The 21,343-nt window shown below is 37.4% G+C and overlaps 1 long non-coding RNA gene across 2 annotated transcripts in view; it reads left to right on the top strand.

Annotated features, from left to right (window-relative positions):
- Window positions 1-13,039, top strand: part of LOC102984533 (uncharacterized) — a 38,549-nt gene extending 25,510 nt beyond the window's left edge. Inside the window, exon 3 of one of the 2 annotated variants that reach the window (XR_448867.3) lies at window positions 12,938-13,039. This is a non-coding gene — a long non-coding RNA (uncharacterized lncRNA). Of the gene's footprint in view, window positions 1-12,721; window positions 12,787-12,937 lie in introns of those variants that run through there. The other variant, XR_008615730.1, reaches the window with a different exon arrangement.
- The last annotated feature ends 8,304 nt before the right edge of the window (window positions 13,040-21,343 follow it).

Raw genomic sequence — 21,343 nt, 5'->3', positions numbered from 1 at the left:
GTTTTTTCTGCTGTACTTTCTTTCTGCATTCCTCTTAGTGTTTTGTTTAGTTTACCCTGTTACATATTTTTTTCTTTCTCTAGTATCTGTGTTATAGCAGGAATGGGATATTCTTAGAACATTTAGTTTTGAATACTTTTAGTGGAATAAAATAACTTCCTAGGAAAATAAATATAAATTTAAGAATGTTTCATCTGCAGAATATTCTTTGTCTTTAAGACCTTGGCCATGTCAAATACGTTTTTGGCTTTTGCCTGTTTTATTTGAACTAAATATTTAAGGTTTGTTATGATTTTTTTCCAGTAGAAAGTGGCAGAAAACCCAACTCAAAACTGGTTTAAGCTGAACCAGGGAATTTATAATTTGAAAAATCCAGAGGTAGATGTGGATTCAGGTTTCTTCCTCAGAGTGAATGTAGTACCTCCTAGAACCAGCTGTCCCTTGTGGTAGCATGAGGGCAGTTCCAGCTTTCATCCTCTTATGTTCACGCTCAGTGGGGAAAGAGATTTCTTGTGGCTTCCGTAGAAGTCCTGGATTCAACTTGGAGTATGTGCTTATTCCCGAGTATGTGCTTATTCACCTAATCACATTGTGATTAGGTGATGTAGTCAAAAAACAAGTGTCCAGGGCTTCCTTGGTGGTGCAGTGGTTGAGAGTCCGCCTGCCGATGCAGAGGTTATGGGTTTGTGCCCCAGTCCGGGAAGATCCCACATGCCGCGGAGCGGCTAGGCCCGTGAGCCATGGCCGCTGAGCCTGCGCGTCCGGAGCCTGTGCTCTGCACCGGGAGAGGCCACAACAGTGAGAGGCCCACGTACCGCAAAAACAAAACAAAACAAAAAACAAGTGTCCACCATCAGCCCTTTAAAATTACAACATTACATTCTTCTCTAGCCTCTGAATCAAATTTTTGCTTTGCATGTAACCTTCTGGACTTTACATGTTAAATTAGCAAATATTTATTGAGTTCCTACTCTGTACAAGCACTGTGAGGACCTGAAAGCATTACATTGTAAATTGGTAAATTGTCTTATCAATTACTTGTATTACTTTATTTTTATAAATTATTTTGGAAATATAACACCTAGTTTATTTGGAAATAAAGTACAAATTTTATAGGAAAATTTAGTACTTTGTGTTTTCTTGTGGTTTATAGACCAATTTTTTAAAAATTTTTATTTATTTATTTATTTTTGGCTGTGTTGGGTCTTTGTTTCTGTGCGTGGGCTTTCTCTAGTTGCCGCGAGCGGGGGCCACTCTTCATCGCGGTGCGCGGGCCTCTCACTGTCGCGGCCTCTCTTGTTGCACAGCACAAGCTCCAGACACGCAGGTTCAGTAGTTGTGGCTCATGGGCCTAGTTGCTCCGCGGCATGTGGGATCCTCCCAGACCAGGGCTCAAACCTGTGTCCCCTGCATTGGCAGGCAGATTCTCAACCACTGCGCCACCAGGGAAGCCCCTGTAGACCAATTTTTGGTTTTTGAATTTGATTATTTTCAAAGTAAAAGTTAATATCACCCTTTCAACCTTTTTTTGCTCACATCCCAATCTTGGTAGCTGTTTTTATTGTTTCTCTTTAGACTTTTAATTCGTTGATTAAAAGAAATGTGGATCATGGAATATTTTTTTTGTCTTAAATGCAGCAAAAAAAAATGCCTGCATGAGATTTGTCTTCTGATCCTCCTCTCAATTCTGTATTTTCTCAGAGTTAATAAAAAATTTATTATGATGGTGACATCTGTGTTCTGTGCTTTGTAGAACATTTTGACTGACCACTTATAGCTGAGTCATACATAAAGTTATTAAAACAATGGAGCTTCATAGCGTTTTTGACAAAGTAGTCCAGTATCTCTTAAATTGATATTGGGCCTTTACGTCTTGACTTCATTACTTCCTTTGTGTGAGAACTTCCAGAGTGTTGTAGTCTACCTGTGTTCATATGTACTCCTGCACAAAGGTCTGTAGCGTATAGGTTGACCTTATCGTAGCATGTGTCTCGCAGCAGTTATCTGCTTTTGAGACTAGGTGCTTTCAAGGGGGGACATACCAAAAGCACCTCGTGAGATATTTAGAAGACCTGGGCTAGAAAAACATTTTAAGAAGATGGACAAAATGGTCTCTATAAGGTCCCTTTCAGCTCCAGAATTTAATGAAATCTCTGGCTTCAAGCGGTAAGAACTCCCCTTACCCAGTTGCCTTCAGGAAACAGTGTGAAGGGAATCAAAGACAACCTTGCTGTGCAGCAAGCAGCAGGAATCCTTACTAAGGCAGTCCTAGCCCCCGGCTGAAAGACAGATTCATTTGTTCTTAGAGCCCAATGGATTGTGAGGCACAAAACTTCATTCTTACTTGAAACCAAGGTCTGCTTAGGATATGAGAACAATGGGGATTATATGAGAAAGTAGAGCAAATGCAAAGTTTACTATACATTTAATTAAGGGTTGATAAATGCCTGTATATCTGTTTGCTTGGACCACTCACTTTCATGCTATTCCTAGCTTAAAGAAGCAAACTTTTGATTACGATCTTTTTCTAGATACATCCCTCTGTGTGTGTGTGTGTGTGTGTGTGTGTGTGTGTGTGTGTGTGTATAAAATTTTAAACATTGAGACTCTACTAATTTGGAATATGTGTTTCTTTGGAATGGGGGCTGGTTAGGTCTCTGAAAATAAATAGGTATTCGAGAAATGAGCAGTGTTTAGAAAATATTAGAGGGCTTGTTTAAATGGTGCAAGGTTTGATCTCAAAAGATTTCTTAGCAAGACCAACTTTCGTTCGATAGGTACAGTGAGACAGGAAGCATGTTAGATAGTGGAAGCTTTGAAAGTCTTTGGAAGTGATTTTTAAAATACCATTAGTGGAGGTTGAGTTTTAATACTCTTGAAAGCAGTGAAACTGCATTTCTTTGAAGTATTTTATACTTTAGGAATTTAGCCATTTATCTCCCTTTAGTGAACTGGGAAATAATATAGCTTTATTTCCAGAAATAATTTTGATACCAGAATATTTGGTTTTCAGAATTCTTGTGTTGTCTGTTGAAGCATTTAGTATACTGGCATGTTCAGTAAACTTTTTGAATGAATAATCAGTTTAAAATGAAAGAGTTAAAGTAGGATTATGGTGTGGTCTGACTATAATTGTCAGACCTATTGAGAGTAGATGCAGTAACATTCCTTAAGCCATCTTTCTGAAAGTGATATTTCTTCCTAGAAAAAATGAGAGTGTTCATTATATCAGGGGAAAAAAAGTTTCCACTTTCTGTATGTTCTAATTTTTTTTTTTTGGCTATGCCGAGCGGCTTGTGGGGTCTTAGTTCCCTGGCCAGGGATCGAACCTGTGCCCCTTGCAGTGGAAGCATGGAGTCCTAACCACAAGACTGCCAGGAAATAAACTCTAATGTTCTTTTTAAAACATGATAAACTTTGCACTCTCTTACATGAAAGTAGGGTAAGGATTTTGGTTCAGTACTGATATTATAGGGTAGTCAGATCTTGTTGTGTAGGCACTAACAGAAATTCTCTGATTAAAGCTTTTTGGCTTGTGAGAGTTGGTAGAAGGACGAGGAAGGGGTGCCGCCAGCACCTGCGTCTGCAATGGTAAAGAAGGGGAGGTTGGATTGACTCAGGGTAGGGCTGGTGCCCTGGTATAGATATTGAGAGCAGATGTCTCTTGGTTCTCAGATGAAGTCTACAAAACAAGGTGAGTTTTAGTTCTTGCACCTGTAATTCTTTTCAGGTGTCATGCAGTGTGGAGTATAGATTGTCAGATGTTTAGAAGTGGTAGCCTCCTAAGGCAACACTGTTGGTGAAGAGTTTTCTCTGGCTGGGTATCCTCAGCTATTAGGGTAATGTCTTTGTCACCTCAGAGTGCAACCAAACCTGATAGCTAGCTTAACCCCACCTGCTCTCCACATTCATTGGAGAATGGGCCTGAACCAAGGGAAAAGTTGCTAGGGCCAGAACCCCAAGTAATAGTGTGGAAATGCCAGTTACTCTGTTTTGAGGTGGCCTGGAGGAGAAAGGAGTGAGAAACTTGAATACTATATTGTCAGTTTTATATTGGCTGCATCTGAAAAACTACGGTAGACAAAAAGAGTAAAAAATCACCTGTATTTAATTCTGTATCCTATATGTGTTTTATTAAATAAAATGATATCATATAATGTAAGTCCTGATTTTGTAGGCTTTATTCACTTAAGGTTTCTTGAACTTTTTTCATTGTATTATAACTTCCTTTTTTTTTTTAACATCTTTATTGGAGTATAACTGTTTTACAATAGTGTGTTAGTTTCTCCTTTACAACAAAGTGAATCAGTTATACATATACATATGTTCCCATATCTCTTCCCTCTTGCGTCTCCATCCCTCCCACCCTCCCTATCCCACCCCTCTCATGGTCACAAAGCACAGAGGTGATCTCCCTGTGCCATGCGGCAGCTTCCCACTAGCTATCTAATTTACATTTGGTAGTGCATATATGTCCCTGCCACTCTCTCACTTCATCACAGCTTACCCTTCCCCCTCCCCATGTCCTCAAGTCCATGCTCTAGTAGGTCTGTGTTTTATTCCCATCCTACCACTAATCTCTTCATGACATTTTTTTTTTCTTAGATTCCATATATATGTGTTAGCATACGGTATTTGTTTTTCTCCTTCTGACTTACTTCACTCTGTATGACAGACTCCAGGTCTATCCACCTCATTACAAATAACTCAGTTTCATTTCTTTTTATGGCTGAGTAATATTCCATTGTATATATGTGCCACATCTTCTTTATCCATTCATCTGTTGATGGACACTTAGGTTGCTTCCATGCCGTGACTGTCTTTAAATAAAAACCATTATTTCTCCTACTGGTTCCTTGGCTGCTGCTTCTGTTGTACAGATCTTCCTCAACTTACCATGGGGTTACGTCCCAGTAAACCCATGGTAAGTTGAAAATATCATAAATTGAAAATGCATTTAATACACCTGACGTGTCAAACATCACTGCTTAGCTTCACCTACATTCAGTGCACTCAGATTTGATGATGGCCAATCTGACCGGTGTGAGATGATATCTCCTTGTCGTTTTGATTTGCATTTCTCTAATGATTAATGATGTTGAGCATTCTTTCATGTGTTTTTGTAACTTCCTTTTCTTATATAACTTACTTCTAGGTCAATAAATATACTCCTATAAAAATGATTTTTATTTGGTGGAAACATAATATTCTGTCTTCTGGATGATCTGTAATAACCAGTCTATTGTTGGGCATTTTTTCCTTTGCTGTTATGACAGTCATGTGATGAACATCTTCTTAGCTATATTTTTGGACATATCTTTATTTTTTTCCTGTAGTATAATTCCCTACGTATGAAATTGCTGAATCAATGATGTGCACTTTTTTCAAGTCTTGAGTATGTATTTATAAGTTGCACACGAGAGGTTATACCAGTTACGCTCCCATCAGCAGTATAGATGAGTGACAAGCAGATAAAATTTGAAAGTAAATCAGGGGAAAATTGCTGCTTTAGGGAGTTTAATGTCTAGCAAAGGAAGTGACAGGTAGTATAATTCAGGGAAGAAAGTAGGGATTTTGGAGTCAGAGTTGCAAGTCTACTACTTTTGACCTCTGGCAAGTGGTTTGATGTCTCTGATCCTTAGTTTCTTCCTCTTTAAAACTAAGATACCTGTTTGTCCAGAGGTGGTGTGACAGTTAATGAGATCACGATAGCTGTACAGTGTCTGGCACTTAGTAGGCACTCTGCAAATACAAATTTGCATCTCCTTCCCAAATTATCCTTTTTTGTAAATTTCATTTACATTTAACATTTTTTATTGAAAATGATATTAAATTTATAGTTTATTGGTCTCCCCTAGTCCTGAAAAATGTTCCTAATTGGACCAGAGATGCTAACTGCCTAAAGGCTCAGATGTACTTAATTTAACTGTTGTTTAATTCTCTGCTGTCTCAGGATTTGTGGATCTTGGATAAACCCCATTGGGATTGGGTTCAAACTGATCTGACCTGGAGCTTGCTAGGGGAATCTGTTCCTTATTGGCAGTTGAACCTCAGACAGGTCCTAGTACAACTGAGGACCCATGTGGCTATGCCGGAAATAGATTATTTTGTTACATCCTGTTCTCTGTCATGCTGCTTCGAATAGCGATTCTGCTTCCCCCTTCATACATCTAATCCTTCCTCTCTCCAGCTTCTGTTAGAGTGCTGAAAAAACGTGGTGACAGTTTTGAGTCATGAGTGGTAGTTGTGAAGTGGACAAGGATGATTTTTTTTTCATTTGAAATTACTCAGGAATAAGCTGTTACCATTTTGATGCTCACTGCTGTTTCTGAAGGTCACTAGGTAAAATACTTTTCTAGTACTCAGCATTTTAAACCACAGGTATTTGAGATAGACTCAATTAATTCTTGGGAAAAGAATTTGTTTTTATTTAAATTGTCAAGTTACTATTTGTAACTTGTAACAACTTATATAACTAGTTATATAATTAAACAAAAATAAAGCATCACTTAAAATTATACAATGTAGTATTAAAATATTATTATAAGTACTAGATGTTCATTGGAGAAAAATTAGAAAATATGGATGAATAGAAATTATAAAAGAAAAATTACCCTTCGTCCCTCTACCAAAGAAAACTGTGAAGATCCATTTTAGTTTTGGGTTCTGGTATCTTATTTTAGATAATCATATAAGATGAGATATTTGGACATTGAAAGTTTTGGTTTTTTTGTTTTGTTTTGTTTTTAGTAGTAGGATTTAAGGAAAGTTTGGGCTCTGGCTTTGAATCCTGATTCCACTACAGTTTGGTTGGGTTTGCATCTCTAAAACTTGGCAGAAAGTAGATTTCAATTTTCCTCATTCTTATCCTTTTTTCTTTTCTCCTTCCACTGCCTCCTTCTCCCCATGCCCTTTTCTTCCTTTAACATATATCCCAGCCTGAAAATACCTTGTGGTACCTTATCTATAAATATGTAGTTCTACAGTACAGTTGCTAAGAATTAAAGCATTAACGTTCTTGGTTACATGTCACATGGTTACTGTCAAGTTCTGTTATAATAAAATACCATTATAAGGAAATGAAAGCCTTTCACACATTGAGGCATGGACCAGTGTTCAGTTCTTTAAAACACTTTGGAAAATAGCTTTAAACTATGATTTAACAAAAGTTAATCAGGTTGTAGAATTCATAATTCTACAACCTGATTATTATGGTTCTTAGTTTTAAAAACAATACAATTATTTGGTGAGAGTTTGCTATTTCTTGTAGGCTGCCATCAAACATTATAAGAGCAGAAACCTACATTGTGACTCTTAGAAGACACTTTTAAAAGCTTTGTGGCCCTGTTTTCATTACAACTACTGCAGCTTCTTGAAAAGCAACAGTCTGAGAATTCAGACACAATAGGATAGTTCCTAATTTGGATTAACTTTAATTCTTGCTTTATTTGCTTTGAGATGAGGACAGCCTCCAGCAGAAACGGAATGGATACTCTATAGCTTTCACATCTAGGTTTAGAGGCCTGGAGTTACATAATCTCCTTGAGCCCACCTACTGTATCATTCTTCAGGACCAAATCCCCACTCCTGGATAGAGATTCCCAGTGGAGAGCATGTTATCGCCAAGTGATTACTATGAAATAAGATATTTTCTCTCATTCCTTCTGTATTTGGTAGCTCCCGTTTCATTATCATGGCACTCTTTGTATTATGGTGGGAGTTTTATTGGAAAAAAATTGACTTTAGACATGTACTTCCAAAGGTAAGTGTTAGCCCTTGTTCTACTCTTTGTAGCCCAGCTGAAAGAAATTTGCATTAGTTGTAAAATAAAAATGAGGGGCTGTCTTTAGTCTCTCTAATAGACTTATCTTTCTAACTTCTCTTTAACATGCTTCACTCCAGCTGCCAAAGGTCATTCCTCTGCTTAAAAGTTTAATAGTTGTCTCATCAATGTCTCTAGCAATGGTTTGAATGTTAAAGTTTTTGATGTCTCATTTGAAGGAATTAAACCATTCTAAACACTCTTATTTCACAATATTTATAAAAATACATATACAGTTTTTGTATACTGTTTACTTCCTTTCTTTATCATTGGGTTACTGTTGAGCCAACTTCTTTTTTCTCTATTCTTGCATGTGGCAAATGTTCCCCACATGTTCTAGAGAACAGCATCTTTCTTTGATGCTTGCTTGAATTGGCTTGGCTTTGGCTTGATATTATGCTTTATCTCCTCTTAGTCTAAGAACCTCACCCCCACCCTTGCCAGTGTGTTGCATGACCTGCTTCTGTTCCTGTGACACATATTGTTGAAGCAGTAGGTATACTGAGTTGCGGGGGGGAAAAAAATCTCATACACGTTGATAAAAAATTGGACCACACACCTGGGAAGGATTGGCTGTTTACTGGTGAGCTATAGCACGCAGCCTAAGAGCTGTTTTCCTACAGGATGAAGTCTCAAGTTCGATAGGATGGTATTAGGGGAGTCCTCTGTGATTTGGCCCCTCTCTATCAGGCTTTCTTCATCTCACACTTAAATACTTTAGTCATGCTAAATTAATTGCAGATACTTGAATAGGACTGCCATTTCTTAGCTGTTTGGCTTTGCTTAATGCTGTTTATTCTGCCGGAAATGTGTGTCTCTCTTTCCCTTGGCTGCCTCCTACTCATCCTTTATGGCTTAGTTCAGGCATTTTCCTCCTTTGGGTGTGTTAAGACTGTGTGTGTGTTTGTGTGTGTGTGTGTGTGTGTGTGTGTGTGTGTGTGTGTGTGTGTGTGTGTGTGTATTTACATGGCACATTCTCAAAATTCCCTCCTGTAAGCTGCTGGAGGAGAGAGAGAATATCTTCATTGCGTTTCTGTCTGCAGATATAAGGTCAGGTAAGTTTTTTGTTGAATGGAATAGTATTTAAGCCCCTCAACTTGGTTATCTTAATCGTGATGATGGAAGAAGCTGGTAATGGTTCTGTGGAAAGAAAAAAATTGGGATTTATAGGGCATTATTTCTAAATCAGAGTGACATTAAAGAGACGATTAACATAAAATACCTCTGAGTAGCTTTTAAAAGAATTGCCTCTTTGAGAAGGAATCAGGGCAAGATATTCAAAACAATTCCATCTAGACACAGACCAAAGTTAGCTTTTGTGAGTTCTTCTTAAAGCTAGCCAATCAGAGGCAAGGTGCCTGCAGCCACTTTTCCCTTTTGATTTGTGGTTCCTATGGCAATAGGAAGAGAGCCTAGGACATTTCCCTCCTACCTCTTTTAATAACTTTTTGCTTTTGAAAAATGCCAAAAGCTATTATTCTTTTTGTCTTATAGTTTTTCTCAGCATGGTAGCCCTGAATTTGGTTTTTGATTATACAGTGGGTATGACAAAATTAATAAACACTATCAGTTTCCTTGATTAATGTTATTTTCTTTGGCTATAGAACATACAAATATAATCAGTCTAATTGGGTATTTGCTGTTAATGTTAGAATCCCATGTGAATCATTTCCTGTTCTCTGTGAACAACCCTAAATTAGAATATTGGTCATTACAAGTAGCTAAATGTGAAATTAAAACAAACATTTCTTAGGGGTTTTCTACCCCTGAAAGGCCTCTCTTAAGCATCCCCACTGTGATCCCTCTGGGTTTCTCTTGAGCTCCAGGCTGAAGTCTCAAGAAGAAAGAGGCTTAGTTTGTATTGTTGTTAGCTTAATACGTACGTCAATAAGTGTTTGTTAAAATTGGTAAATACCCACGGTATCAGGGTAAGTTCTTCAGACATATTTTAACAATGAGATAGTGTTCCAGAAGTTTAAACATAGACCACTGTTAGCGTTAAAAAAAAAAAAAGAAAAGGAGAGATAATAGTCTGCACTGTGATTATAGCTTATATGAAGAAATCTTTACATTATTCAGTTAAAGAGTGATGGATAATAGTTATTCCACAATAGTCAACATGGATTTTCAACCAGGTCCCTAAGTTTAAAATTAGCAGCTTTAAGAATCAATTACTGCTTGTGGTCAGAGCTGTATTTTAATGCTCTTAGGTTGATAAATATGGAACTTTTATGTTTAGCCATTATTTTCAAATTAGATCAATGTCCTCTTGGATCATTAGACCTAAGAGGAGCCTTATTTAGATGAGCAGGTATAGACTTTATTAAAAGATGGATGTATTTCCTAGAGTGGCATTTTCTGTTGAGTAAAGACTATTTTTCAGCACTGTGGTTGGTTGTTTAGCTTCAGGGTAATTGAGTGTGAAAGTAGGGCAGTTCTAATACTTGTTTATGAACACTGGCATCACTCTCTATACCCCAAAGTATCTTCCATGGATGTTATACAGATAAGTTCTTGGAAACTGGACCCTCAAAGGGTCCTTTAAAAATCTTTTTCTAGATATACAGGTTCAATATCAAGTTTTAAAAAATACTTGTAATAAACGTTTAATATTTTGAAATTAAGTTCTCAGAAGTTTTTCTTTATGTTGTTTTCCATATTCTTATAAGTATTAATTTGATCATTAGATGATTAGGAAACCTTGGGAAGATCATTACTTTTCTTCTTTGGGCTTTAGTTTCTTCACTTCTGAAATCAGGAGTGGAAGTTTGAACTAATTGGTCTTCCAGTTTTCACAGTCTATGATTCTTTGATTTATTGAATGTGAAAATTGGTCCTTTTTTTTTTTTTTTTAAGTTCTGGATCTCAAGTTATTAGCAGAATCTAATCAGGGTACAGTACGTTATGCCTTCATGGTTTTTACCCTTTGAGGCAAATACATGTTAAACCTTGCAGAGGGACTCTGTTTTTAGTGAGTAAATGAAAATTGATTTGCAGATGAGCTTTGCCGTTAATTTGGTATTAGTTGCTGAATACAAGTATAATCCTTAAACTCTGTTCTCAGATCTGAGTGATTCTGTGATTTGGATAACTACAAAGATTCCAAAAAAGAAACTTAACTTGAGCTATGAGGATGTTGGAAGTTTGTTTAAATTAAATAATGTGTGTAATCTGTGTATACATACGTAATGTGTTTCTCTGCCCTAAACATTTTGCTAGGTATCTCTGGATAGAGAGAGTTTGTTGTAGTTAAAAGAAAACATGTTTGCTTAGAGTCAGACAGGATTAACTTGTAGTCCTAATTCCGCCATCAATTAGCCCTTGTTTTCTTGTACCTTAGACAAGTTGCTGTTTCAACAAATCAAGCTCTCCTTTCCTGATCTTTGGTTTCCTCATTTGTAAAATGGAATAATACTTGTCTTACAAGGGTTTTTTTGAGGGTTTACTATGTCAGCTCTCTAGCATAAACAAGAGCTTGATAAATGGCAGCTATTTTCATGATATTATACAAACATTTATTCAGCATCTTTTATGGCACTCTATGAAAGTGTTGGAGTGGCAAAATATGTGTGACTGGAGTATCAGTGATATACTTTACTGTATTGGCTATGGGAAGCTTTGAAATGAAAGCACACTATTGGAAATGTGTGGCATGTTCATTGTTACCAAAAACCTCAGTTTTTTTAATTCCATTTGAGTCCTCTGGTTTTGTATTCTTTAAATACCTTTTGTAAATAATCTCAATACTCTAGTTACATTATAGGTGAGATATAGCTAGAAAGTACAGATGCTGGATAGGAAGGAATCGGGTCAGATTTCAAGCATAGTGGACTTTGTTTATATTAATGTTGGGGTAACCATAGAATTTATCTACCAAACCAGAACACTTCGAGAGTGAAAGTTATGTTGGGACCAGTGTAAACCTGGACTGTCCCAGGAAAGTGAGTATATTTAACCATCCTAATTATAGCTAGAATAAACAAGTTTATGAGGTTGGGTCTGAGGCTTCTGCAGTATTTTGGTTGAACCCAAACACCCACCTTCAGGTTTTTTTTTTTTTTTGACATGATTATTGATTTTGGCAGAGTAAATTAATTGACCTTAGGTCTGAAGAAGTACTTATTGAATACCGTAAATAATCTAATGGTTTAAAAATAGTAGCCATAATGCGTATGTTTATATTTTACTTTTTTTCTTAATTCCCTTAAAACCAGCAAGCTCTTGAAAGAGGAATGGGAATGGGTAAATGAAAGAAGCTTTTTAAATTCTTACTTGTGTCAAATGAACTTTGTAAGCAAAGTCCAAAATGAAAATCATGATTATTCTAAAGTTTTTTCCTTTGGGAAGGCAGAGATGTGGATGACGCTCAAAATCAGATGCGTTTTTATCAGCTCTTTTATTTCCTGTATCTATCAATCAGTCTATCGCTTATCTTTCTTGTTCTTTTTGCCTTATGTCTCTAGGTCTCCTGTAATTTTATTTAGGGATGTGCAAAACTGTACCCAGATGATAAAATATCAGGTGATCAATGATAATAGAGGCATCATAGTCTTGTGGAATGAATGTGGGTTTTAATAGCAGCCATCAAGGTTTGAAATTCTGACACTACCCTCCTTTGCTGTTTGTCCTTGTGCAAATGACTTACCTCTGAGCCTCAGTTTCCTGACACTGTGGTGTGGGAATTAGAGAACACATTTAAAGTGCCTGGCACATGGTAGGTGATGTAATGATAGCAATTATAATTACATGCCATAGACCAAAAACCATTACTTTTATGAAGTTATAGTGACAGTCGCACCATAATCTTGTTTTGCTCTCAAACTTTACAGTTCCCTTTAGTGGTTTTCATTTAAACATTCTTTCTCTCCCTCTTGATTCTGTTCACTGTATCCTGAGGAGTTAGTAGTTGGCAGCAGAAACCTCCTTTCCGTAGGACAGAAAGTGGGCCCTCTCCCAAGGTTTCAGTAAGTTTTGTTGGACTACCACCCCTGACCTCCAAGCTGCCAAGGGTGCACCCCCTGCCCAACTAACATTCAAGTTGCCTGTGTGAAGGAGTGATTTGTTGCGGCCTCTAACTGCTTCTTCTTCTCTTCCTTCCTTTTTGTCATCCTGCAGTGTTCTGTGCCAAGGTCTTTGTGGCTAGGCTGCGCCAACCTGGTAGAGAGCATGTGCGCACTGAGTTGCCTGCAGAGCATGCCCAGTGTCAGATGTCTCCAGGTGCCTCTCTTCTTTCTTGTTGTAAATGTGTTTTTTACGTATACCATGAACATTTGTTGAAACTTGCAGTAGTGTGTTTAATCCAATGTTAAGTCTGCTAAATGTTCTGTGTAACCCTCTGCTTTCCTCCAGCCTGGGTGCCCCACATGGAGGAGTTCATGCCAGGAGGGACCCTTCTGAGCAAATGGGTCTTTGGCTGGGCCCTGTTCTGCTCCTCTTTTTCTGCTCCTGCTTTTTATCCCCCCAACCCCTACCTTGAAGCCGTGATTCTCATGTTTAATAGCTGTGCATGTACCCAAACAACCTTGACATTTTCCATTTGGCTACTTTCAACAGTTCTTTGTAGAGTTGGGAGGATTTCATAATTCAAGTGGTGATTTTTCTATTTTGAAACTCATCTTTTTGGCTTGCTTTCTCTCCCTCCTTCCATAAAGGAGTGGAGAAAGAATCACTAATGGTACAAAGCCTCAAATTGAAGCTTATAAAGATCACAGCTTTATGCTGGCAATAACTATCAGTTTGGGCCACCTCCCACACCTGTCCTTAGGGTCCACCCAGTTTTCCAGGCCGAGGCTGGCAGAGAATTCCACAGATAAAAGTAAAACTCTTTTGGGGTGTGGGAGGGGTTGCTCCAGAAAAAAGCTGTTAGCAGGAGTGCAGCTGGACTGACCTCACTTGTTGGGATGGATTGTAAGAGAGCCAAGGCAGAAAAAACATTGTGACTTTATTGGGGAAGCTCTGTTTAGAGAAAGCATGTATTTAATTTAGTATGGTTTCAGTAGCAGTATTCAGTTTTCATCACTGTATATTCCAGACAGTTTGATATATCTTTTAAAAGCAATATTGAATTCCTGGCATCCTGTTGAGACTGCCCTGTTTTAGGAAAACACTGTAGAATCAGGAAGTGAATTAGAGGGATATTATTGATGGTATGGGTGACTTTACTGTTCTCAAGGTTATCTTTCTATTCATGTTTACAGTCTTTAAATGGAGCTGGGAGGGCCAGGAAGGAGAAAAATTTCCTTCATGTTGGGATCATGCTTTTTATTTACTTATGAGCAAACATTCTGAGCAGCATTGGTGTGGTTATTGATTCAGACTGCTTTCTTTAGAAAACTGTGCTGGAACCTCACTAACACAGTTAACTAGAGAGTGAATTTAATGTAAGATCCAGCTGTCTTAGGGTCAGTATAAAAAGTTGGGTTACAACTCTTAGGGTCCAGGGATTGGTTGTTTCAGCGATGCTGCAGGGTAAGGTATGTTTATCCTTGGAAAAGCGGCTTCCCTGCATGTGATGTACCTTTAACAAAAATGTTCTTGAAATAGCAGACATTATTGCATGTGCTCTCCTTGGTGCTAAATAATGGATATTTGCATTATAGTAATAGTGTACATCTTTGTCTCTATTTCTCTGAAGATGCTTACTTGAATGTTACAGTTTTCTTTTTAGTGGACTGATGCAGTTTTTTTTTCCAGAAATTTAAGCAGGCGAAGAATTGTAGTTGTTAATGAGGTCTGGACGTGCAGATTATTTTTATTGCATTCAGTTAAAAGTAATTGACCGACGGAAGGCATTATTCAATATATTTTAGTAACAGTATTGTGAATTCTCTGGAGGTGGGGTGAGTGGGAGGAAATATGGGTACCTACCTTGTTGAAAATGGAAACCCAAATGTGTTAAAAGTTCTTTGACTCATCTCTCCCAGTGAAAATCATTTAAGAGAAAAAATGTAAACTTTGCCTTGATTGGACCTTGAAATAAGGTGAAATATTGAATGATATTCACTGAAATGTGAATGGAACAAATATTGTCTTTAGAGGTGTATTAGGGAGTTTCATTTACTTAAGTTTTCATTTTCTTTAGTTTATGATAGAGTATGCAGCACAGTAGAGTGAAATATGTACTCAGCTGATTGGAATTAGCAAATCATTACTCTATGTTGTTCCATTTGTGAATGGAAAGTAAACATATGTATATGAACCCAGAAGACTTCCTTTTTCTCTACCCCATGGTTTTACATATTATTTTAACACTAGTGTTTCTCCTCTCTACCTCCAATATCCAAACAAGTGCTAAAACTTAGTGATTAAAATTTAATTTGGGTATGGGCTTTTTCAAAGAATGCCTGTTGTTTATATGCTACATCTTAGGTTTATCACAAAGATGACTTTTGCTTCACATTGCATGCCTCTCAGCAAGCCCATATTAAGAAGAGAAGGAACAGGCTCTCCAAAGAGCCTGGTTGACTTTGCTGGGGCTCTGGAGTTGCATGAAAGGGCCTCCCTTAAAATTACCGCATTGGACCCATGAACAGCTGCATCTTTAGCCAGTTAGCCTATCTATTGATATATGGCTGAATTAGTGTACCTTCTGAAAAGCAGGAGTAAAGATAGTACTGTAGTTACCTTTTGGCATAGTTTCTGCCACCTGTGAGAGGGGAAAAGGAATAGTAAAGACTTAAAAAATAAAAATCACTCATTCACCTCAATAAAACTTAAAAAAAATCACCACCACTTGTACTTGGGGCTTCACATATATTAGCTTTGTGACAACCCTATGAGATAGGTATTATTATTCCCATTTTTTCAGATGTAGAAACTGGGTCTCAGAGGTGATATGTGTGATTGGACCCAAGTTAATCTTTACATATCTGTGAAGTGGTGGAGCTAGCATTTGAACCCAAGATTTGCATGATTCCAAAATTGGTTTTCTTTCCTCTACACTGGAATGCTACTATTTCTAGAGTTTTCCATTTTAGTTTTGTTTGTGAAAACTTTACTATTGCGATATCCAGTGTGTGGCTTGTTTAGTCATTATCTGAAAATAAAAAAAGAAAACCTGCCAAATATCTATAGTGGGGGAAATTGCATTCCCTTTGCCAAGCTGAGCCCTCCTGAATCCTAAAGCTAGCGAGTTTCCTGAGTGGCTTTTCTGAAAATTCAATTCCTTGAATATTTACTGAACAATTGGTGTGTGCCAGGGCCTGTACTGGTGCTGGGTGTATAAAAAGAGAGCAATACAGACTTGTTCCCTGCTCTCAAGGAACCCATTGTAGTAAGCAGACCTGTGAACAAAAATCTAGACTGAACCACAAATGAAGTCCCTGTGTGTGTGTGTGTGTGTGTGTGTGTGTGTGATGAAATTCTGATGAAGTTAGCCAAATACACACACACACACACGTACATGTAAATATACACACACATACATACATACTTTTAAAAAATGTGAAACACTTTGGGCTTCCCTGGTGGCGCAGTGGTTAAGAATCCGCCTACCAATGCAGGGGACACGGGTTCGAGCCCTAGTCCGGGAAGATCCCACAAGCTGCGGAGCAACTAAGCCCGTGCACCACAACTACTGAGCCTGCACTCTGGAGCTCGTGAGCCACAACTACCAAAGCCTGCGTGCCTAGAGCCCCTGCTCTGCAACAAGAGAAGCCACCGCTCGACGCAACTAGAGAAAACCCGTGTACAGCGATGAAGACCCAACGCAGCCAAAAAAAAAAAAAAAAAAAGTGAAACACTATGAACTAGGACTAACGCTCAACATTTTTTAGAACAGTTGAACTAGAATATCTTGTCTCTGAACTAAGCTGAACTGAATCAATATTTTAGTTGGTTCAGATAACCAGATTCAACCAGTTGATTATTACATCATATAATCAAGAGTTCAGACCATGTATGTATGTATCATATATATGATAATATAATGATCATATAGGTATCATATATATATGACTATATATGTATTTATATACATGTATCATTAATTTTCCACCTTCTTTTTAAGTGTTGGGCCCTAGGTACTAGGTTATCTCATTTAATCCTTTATGGAGAAGTTATCTATCTTGGCTTTTTCATATATGAAGTCATGGAATTGAATTGACTTGCCTAAGGTTACACATTTATTTAAGTGGCAGAACTAGGTTATGAACCTAGGTCTGGATAACTGCAAAGCCAGTGTTCTGGTCACCATGCTGTAGTGACCTTAACCTGGCAACTGCCATTTTTGGGTAGAAGCGATTACCCTTTATTTATTTATTTACTTTTAAAATACATTTATCTATCTATCTATCGATCTGTGGCTGCGTTGGGTCTTTGTTGCTGCGTGCGGGCTTTCTCTAGTTCTGACGAGTGGGAGCTACTCTTCATTGTGGTGCGCGCGCTTCTCATTGCGGTGCGCGCTTCTCATTGCGGTGGCTTCTCTTGTTGTGGAACATGGGCCCTAGAGTAGGCGGGCTCAGTAGTTGTGGCTCACAGGGTCTAGAGCACAGGCCCAGTAGTTGTGGCGCATGAGCTTAGTTGCTCCGCGGCATGTGGGATCTTCCCGGACCAGGGCTCGAAGCCGTGTCCCCTGCATTGGCAGGAAGATTCTTAACCGGTGCGCCACCAGGGAAGTTCCTCCTCTTTATTTTTAACATTAAAAAGTTGAAAGCTAATGCACCTGGAATGTAGAGGTTCCATGTAGTGAACTGACAAGTTTTCTTGGGAATGCCATTTGCAAGCTCTCAGTTGGGGAGAGTGTTAGTGATAAGCTTTTTTGAAGAGTTGGACTGATTGCTTGAATTGACAGCAGGGGTCATGTGAATCAAGTTTTAGTGCCTCTCGCCTAGCTCCATTGTGGATAGTGCTGGGCAGTTATTAATAGAACTTCTTGACATCTGCCTTTCTTGTTTCTTTTCTTTTCAGTATATATAGTGAGGCACACTGGTTTGAGAACACTACAGTTGGAACTTAACAGCTACCAACGTAAGAGAATATTTTTTAGAGAAGGGAGATAGCTTGGTAGAAAGAATCCTGATTCTGGAGCAGACAAATCTCAATTCTTCTGCCTGATGCTTAATAGCTTTGTGACGCTAGGCAAGTTACTTAATTTTCCTGACCCACGGTTTCCTCATCCTTTACATGGAGATAGTTATATCTGTCTGTCTGAGGTAGAGGGGAGGTAACGGCTACAACTTACCAAGTGCTTGCTATTGAGGAACGAAAATCCATTTCTTTCATTGCTTGACCCTGGTTCCCTATTCAAGAAGAGGGAATTCCAGTCTTAGAGTCCAGGGCAAGATAAGAATAAGATAAAAGACTGGGCATATGATATGATATGGCCCCTGCTGTCAGGTGTTCTTGTTTTGTTCAGGGTTGTCTCCTAAGGTCACACATGGCTATTTCAACTCAATGTCTCTGTCTTTTTTTAAATGAGCGTTGGGGATTTATTATTTCTTGTTCATTATTCTGTTGCACTCTAGGGCCAATAATGTGAAGGCATGGAGTAACATTTCAGTGGTAGAGTGTAGTATTTTATGAACATTAAAAAACACATTTTTTCCCCTGTATAAGAAAATTTACAAATATAGTTTCTTAAGAAAAAAATAATCCATTGGTAACCTCACCACCCAGAGAGAACACTTGTTGCTGTTTTAAGGTCTGACTTCCTCCTGCCTGTTGGGCAGGGGGAATTCATCAAATTGTGCAGGTTCTCTTTGTTATTGTGGTGATGAAAATGATTATAAGAATGGTGTTTTAATGTCCCATGGAACCCCAGAGTGTGACTTTGGAGTCACTAGAAGGATAATGCCTCTCTCAGTTACTCACCTGGAATAGCTGTGGATTTATCTGTATTATATAGCAAAGCTCTTAGTAATATTTTATGTGAAAAATTCTATGGAAATTTCTAAACACACAAAAAGTAAAGCGATCCATTCAACTCAGCCTTGAACAGTTTTCAAAATTATGCTATTCTTAGTCCAACTTTCTCTTTCTTGAACTTTGTTTTTTTCTGGGGCATTTTAAAACAAATCTAAGATAGCTTTTTTAAAAAGGAGTTTGACTAATCACTGTTTTATGTCAGCGAAAAAAAAAATATAAAAAAGTTTCAAAGAATAAAAAAATAGTACAACTGGTACCGAAGGTTATAAAAGACATGTAAAGTTTCCTTTGGACCCAGGTCTCACTTCCCAAAGTATCACTTCTGAGTTTCCCATTATCCTTTAGACAGAAACTTAAAAAAATAGAAATAGAACCATATTATACATATTATTTTTCAATTAATAACTTTTTCAATTAGTAAGATACATTGCCCATCTTTCCATATCAGCATATAAACCCTGTTCTTTTTTATGGATGCAATAATATTTCATCATATTGGCTTTATCATTAAAAAATATGTATATATCCCGTTCCCTATTAATGGAACTTTAGGCTTCAGTTTTTTTTCTGTTATGGCACTTTGCTAATTTCAGTGAACATATACCTTTAGGCTTGCATGATTATGTCTGTGGAATAAATTCCTAGAAGTACAGTTGCTTGGTCAAGGAGTATCAGTGTTTTATTATTAAACTGTCTGTATACAGAAAAGTAATAATCTCTCCTTTCCATCCCCCCCGCAACAAATGTTAACAGTTAATGTTGTCTACCATTGCATGTTTTGGTTTTTTGTTCATAGGATGATACGTAACCCAACAATTACAGGGATTTCCCCTCTTTATTTACTTACAGTCATATTGCAGACATGTCCCCAGATTTTGTAAAGTCTAACTCTTTCACCAGTGGAAATTTCACCAACTTTTCTCATCCACAGATTTGGGGGCAGTGAGGGCGAGGAGTACATTTTTGTTTTCTTCTTTGAATTATAATATGTGTGTAGAAAGTACAGAAATCTTAACTATATAGCTCAGTGATTTGTCACAAAATGGGCAGTGATTTATTTTGATAGGTGAGGCTAAATCGTTTTCATGGAGGGTGGACCAGTTTATAATCTAGTTTATTTCTGTAAGCTCTGGATATCATTTAAAAATGTTTAAGGTTTACTTTAAAAATATTATTAAAAATAACCTATACTTGTTCCAATTTAAACTAATAATAAAAAGTGATAAATAGTAACATGATGAATTAAAAGACTTTCTACCATCATTTAAAAATCACTGCATAATATTCCATTTAATATATATATTACTGATTTTAAGAAACCCTCCCTTCCTTGTCAAGACTGCTTCCAATTTTTGAGACATCCATGTTGAGTAGAACATCATTGTAGCTAAGTGTTTGTATACTTCTGTGATTATTTCTTTAGTTGAAAGAATGTGCACATTAAAACACGTTAGGTTGCTAAATTGTACTTTTGACAGGCTGGCTCAGATTATACTCCTAAAAGCAGCGGGTGAGAGATTCCCTTTTTATATGCCTTAGCTGGCATTGGATAATTTAATTTTGTATTTTTTTGCCATTCTGATAAATGAAAATGTTAAAATACATATTTATTTATTGTCCATTTCTACTTCTTGTTTTATGAGTTACCTCTTCATACCTTCTCTCCATTTTTCTAAAATGACTTTTAAAAAAATCTTAGTTGTATGAATTCTTTATATATTAAATACAGTAACTCTGTCATTTATTGCAAGTGTTTTCCCTAGTTTGACATTTGCCTTTCAGTTTTGTTTATAATGCTTTGTGCTTTGAAGAAGGTTTTGAAAGAAATTTTTACTTTTTATATAATCATACTTATTCTTTTTTCTTTTTTTAATGTATTTTTTATTGAAGTACAGTTGATTTATAATGTGTTAATTTCTGCTGTACAGCAGAGTGACTCAGTGATACACATTTATACATTCTTTTTTATACTCTTTTACATTATGGTTTATCCCAAGATATTGAACATAGTTCCCTGTGCTATACAGTAGGACCGTGTTGTTTATCCATTATGTATGTAATAGTTTGCATCTACCAATCCCAAACTCTCAGTGCATCCCTCCCCCAACCCCGTCCCCCTTGGTAACCACAAGTCTGTTCTCTATGTCTGTGAGTCTGTTACTGTTTCATAGATAGATTCATTTGTGACATATTTTAGATTCCACATGTAAGTGATATCATATGGTATTTGTCTTTCTCTTTTTGACTTACTTCACTTAGTATGATCATCTCTATGTCCATCCATGTTGCTGCTAATGGCATTATTTCGTTCTTCTTTATGGCTGAATAGTATTCCATTGTATATATGTACCACATATTCTTAATCCATTCATCTGTCGATGGACATTTAGGTTGTTTCCATGTCTTGGCTATTGTGAATAGTGCTGCTATGATCATAGGGGTGCATGTATCTTTTTGAATTAGTTTTGTCCAGTTATATGCCCAGGAGTCATTATGTATGTAATAGTTTGCATCTACCAATCCCAAACTCTCAGTGCATCCCTCCCCCAACCCCGTCCCCCTTGGTAACCACAAGTCTGTTCTCTATGTCTGTGAGTCTGTTACTGTTTCATAGATAGATTCATTTGTGACATATTTTAGATTCCACATGTAAGTGAT

Source organism: Physeter macrocephalus, chromosome 2, assembly GCF_002837175.3.
Source record: "Physeter macrocephalus isolate SW-GA chromosome 2, ASM283717v5, whole genome shotgun sequence".
NCBI classification, from domain to species: domain Eukaryota; kingdom Metazoa; phylum Chordata; class Mammalia; order Artiodactyla; family Physeteridae; genus Physeter; species Physeter macrocephalus.
The sequence above is the reverse complement of the archived record's forward strand: the minus strand, read 5'-3'. Positions and strand labels throughout refer to the sequence as shown.